General features: G+C 40.3%; 1 pseudogene; it reads right to left on the reverse strand.

Annotated features, from left to right (window-relative positions):
• Window positions 1-347: 347 nt before the first annotated feature.
• LOC138172505 (guanylyl cyclase-activating protein 1 pseudogene) lies at window positions 348-953 on the reverse strand (annotated as a pseudogene).
• Between the last annotated feature and the right edge of the window lie 3,441 nt (window positions 954-4,394).

The following is a 4,394-nucleotide window of genomic DNA, read 5'->3' on the forward strand; positions in this document are numbered from 1 at the left end:
GAATCTTCCTGACTGCTACCTAGCTTCCTGCAGGGTCCTGCCTAGCTCTAAATCTAGGATCCTGTCCATGAGCTAAAAGATATGGGTCTGACAATGCATACACAGAAACCAATATCTGTTGACCAAGTATTATTTTTATATGACACATATACTATCCAATGGTGACTGCACAAGAAGCAGAATAAAGGATTGATAATAATTAGTAATAAATAATCACTAACTATATTGCACTTGCTATGTATCAGGTCCTGTGATAAGTGCTTTATAATTATTTTTAAGTGGTGCATAATAGATATTTTTTAAAAAAGAATATAAAACTAGCCCTTGGAGATGGCGGCCCTTTGGGTTCACCCAGCTTCCCCATTCTCCCCTTGTTCTCTGTCCAAGTTCTGCCCACCATTCTGTATCATGCAAACAATGCAGGTAAGGGTCTAAGCTTCAAGTCAATGTCTCCAACAGCATCTTGTCCTTCTGGACACCCTCCATGAATTCCTCCAAAGACAACTCACTGTCCCCATCGATATCAATCTTGGCAAACATTGTGTCAGTGAACTCCTCTGCACTCATGGTTGAATCACTGCAAGGGTTAATGGCTCATATGGCCCAGATGATGTTGAGCAGCTACCCTTGGTCAATGCAGCAATTGCTCTCCACATTGTATAGTTTAAAGTACCATCGAATTTCTGTTCTACCTTCCCTTTCAAAATGAGGCTCAGGGCAGCTGCATACTTCATAAAGTCAATGTAATCATCACTGTAGAAGTCAAATATCTCGAACATCTGCTCCACATACTGTCTAGCCTAGGGACTCAGGCTTTTCAAATCAAAGAATTTTCTGTACTCCTATAGTGTGAGCTGGCTGGATGGGCACTTGGTCATGAACTTCTTGGACCATTGGTGGTACCCGGTGCCGCTCAGCTCCTCCACCGTCTTCCCTTCCATGACATCCCCCATCTTCTCTCCAGAAGTTTTGCTAGTGTTAGTGACGGGAAGGTTGGGGTTAGGGTCAGGGCTTGCTCCCTTTCTCCTTTTCAATGGGACATGCAATCTTTTTTAAGCTAACACATACATCCACACAAACACAAATAAATTTTCTCTTTCATGCAGCAATCACACAGAAACTTCTGGACAGAGAAGAGAAGGAGATAGAAGGCTGCTTAAATCATCCAAGGGAGAGGCAGAGAAAAAGAAAGTGACTGAAGGGAAGGAGGAAGGCATGTACAGCTAGCACATTATCCTTAATTCCCACATCTAGTATTTGGCCTGCTTTCCTTTATAATTATTATTATCTCATTTGACCCTCATAAGAACCCTGGAAGGTAGGTGCTATTGTCATCCCCATTTTACAGATGAGGAAACTGAGGCAAACAGAGGTTAAGTGACTTGCCCGGGGTTGTACAGTTAGTTGGTGTCTGAGCCCAGATTTAATCTCAGATCTCCTGACTCTAAGCCACCACTTTATCCACACATCCCATGAAACCATCATAAAACCATTTCTTTATTTGCTTTTCTAAGGAGAATCCATAAGCCCCCTTTCATTTAGCTGCAATCTTATTTTGGCTTGTGGTTTCATTTAGCAAGAATGTCATGATTGAGACTATTTTAGTTTCTCCAATCATTTGGGGCATGCACAAGATATTGTATTAGGATGTGTTAAAAACTAGGAGGAACTTTAAAAGCAACCAAGTCCAATGCCTTCATTTTATAGATGAGGAAACTGAGTCAGAGATAGATTAAGTGACTTGCCCAGGATCACACAGCAAGTAAGACTGAAACAGGTTTTAAACCCAGTTCTTCCTGACTCAAAATAGGGTTCTCTACTATGCCATTTTTGTTTCTATCTCTTTTTTAAGTAAATATTTATTGACTACTTAAGACTACAAAACATTGTTTTTATTCATTAAAACTAATGAAACTAAACATATTTAAATGAACAGATTTTTGAAATGAGACACAAAATACATTTGAGTTGTTAATAACAGCTATAATACTAATAGCTAACATTTATATAGCATTGTAAAGTTTGCAAAGTTCTCTACAAATACTGTCTCATTTGATCCTCACAAACACCCTAGGAGGTAAGTCCTATTATCATTCCCATTGCACAGATGAGGAAACTGAAGCTGAGTGAAGTGATTTGCCTGGGGTAATTCAACTAGTTAGTATTGGGGACTGGATTTGAATTTAATTCTCCTTAACTCCCTGTCCATCAGTCTATCCATTATGCCACCTAGCAACATATTAGGGTGTGCCTGGCCATGTCAATGCCAGTAACATGTTCACTTGTAGGTAACTGAACAAAGATCTTCCATTTGGAGTCCCCATCATTGCATGAGTGTTCATAGATGGTCAGAAACCCATAGAGTATATCCCTAGAAAAAAAAAAGATAGACCAGTCACATACCAAGAAAAAAGGAAAACAAATAGAAAGCCTGAACACTGCCTTCCTACCCATGATGTCTTAAAATGCCCAGAAGAAGCATCTTGCTTATTGGAGATTCACTATGAAGGATTTATATGAGGGCATTAACAAGAATGACAGAGGATGAGGAGGTATAGCTTGGTTGTAATCTGTATTGCTAAAGTGGGTGCCCCCATTGATAAGATCACAGATCTCTGAAGCCCTCAAATATGCCAGGGCAACACTCAGGCTGCCCGGTGATCATTACCCATTCTTGGTACATGAGCAGTCTGCTTTGTTTCCCCATTATGTATATATCCTAGCCTCTTCTGGCATGTTATTGTTCAGTTATTTTCAGTTGGGCTGGACTCTTCTTGAACCAATTTGAGGTTTTCTTAGCAGAGATATGAGAATAGTTTGCCATTTCCTTCTCCAGCTCATTTTACGGATGAGAACACTGAGGTCAACAGGGTACAGTGATTTGCCCAGGGTCACAGCGCTAGTAAGTGTCTGAAGCCAGATTTGAACTCATGAGATGAAACTTCCTGACTCCAGACCTGGCACTCTATGTACTGCGTCATCTAGCTGCCCCCACCTATCATACTTCACCCTAAAATTATTGTTGGTAATATGATATACTGCAGTGTATTAAAACCGCCATGTGTGTTTCCATTGCCCCTCTGGTCACCACAATCCTGATTCCATCAGTTGTAGCCAAACAGCCCTGCCAGAAGAATGTTCCCATTTTATGAGATGGCCTTTGGTGGCCAGGAGCAACTTGTGGTAACTGAGAGTACTCCACATTGCCCCAAATACAATCCAGATCACTTTCTGCCTCCTGTTGAGTTATGTGCCCTGCTCGTCCATCTGCAGTGCCTATCCAAGATATATAAACCATACAGGAAAGTCTGTGGTCTACCACATCTTATCATCTTGGCAATATACACTCTTTATCCACTTGGTTTTTCCTGTGTGGCTTGTGAGGCTATCTTCTTTTGAATGCACATCAACTTCATCGAAGATTTCTGGTATTATTCTAAACCTTCATTGGCAAGACATGAAAATAATTATAATAAAATAATATTTATATTTTTAATGAATTTTGTCTTTAAAAAAAAAACTAATGCCTTTTGTTTTAATGCAACAAAAATTTCCCAAGAAAGATCCAAACAAATCTATTTGCAAAACATCTTCCTTCCTAAACTAGTTTGTCAAGAATTAAAGGCAAGGAGAGAATGGATCTTTTGAATTTGGTGGTATTTTAATGTATTTTTAAAGGACATGTTAAAAGATCGTCATGTGTAGATTGCATAACCATGGTCTTCCCAGAGTCAGTGAGTGGATGATTGGGCTGAAGCCCCCTCTGTGAGGACATCTTCATACCAGACAGATGGAAAAGAGACTTTGTGGTCACAGCTGTCACCTTTGGCTCCAAGGACAAATATGGACCTCCACACCTCAAGTCCAAAACAGAAGGCTCATTGTAAATAAGTGGGTTGAGGGTATCTCTAGCAAATTCATTAAACATTTCTCTCAGTTGTCATTTCCAAGCCTGTTGGGTTCATGGCGCCTCTGGAATTTTGCTAAGACATGCAGGGAAGTTGGTCATCAGTCAGCCAGAGGCTCACACACATATGCACACATGTCTACACACACTCATGCACAAATATACAGAGTCCTCCCCTCCTAGAACCCTAGAATCTCCGAGTCTGAAGGGGAGTTGGAGGCCATCCAATGCAATGACTGCATAGGAACAGAAATCCCCTTGTCACATTCTGAAAGGCAACCAATCATCTCCATTTGAAGAACTCTAGGGATAGGAGAAAAAATATTTCTCAAGGTAATCCACTCTACTTTCAAACAACTGTAAGTTTTAGAAAGCTTTTTATTTTTGCCATGATCAAGCCTAAATCTACATCTCCAAAACCTCTATTATCTAATGCTCACACTTCTGCCCTCTGAGACCAAGTAGCACAAATCAAACCCAAGTTCAA

This window comes from Petaurus breviceps, unplaced genomic scaffold (assembly GCF_028583685.1).
Source record: "Petaurus breviceps papuanus isolate PSGF00001 unplaced genomic scaffold, PetGlider_PUasm1.0 551, whole genome shotgun sequence".
Classification (NCBI taxonomy): Eukaryota; Metazoa; Chordata; class Mammalia; order Diprotodontia; family Petauridae; genus Petaurus; species Petaurus breviceps.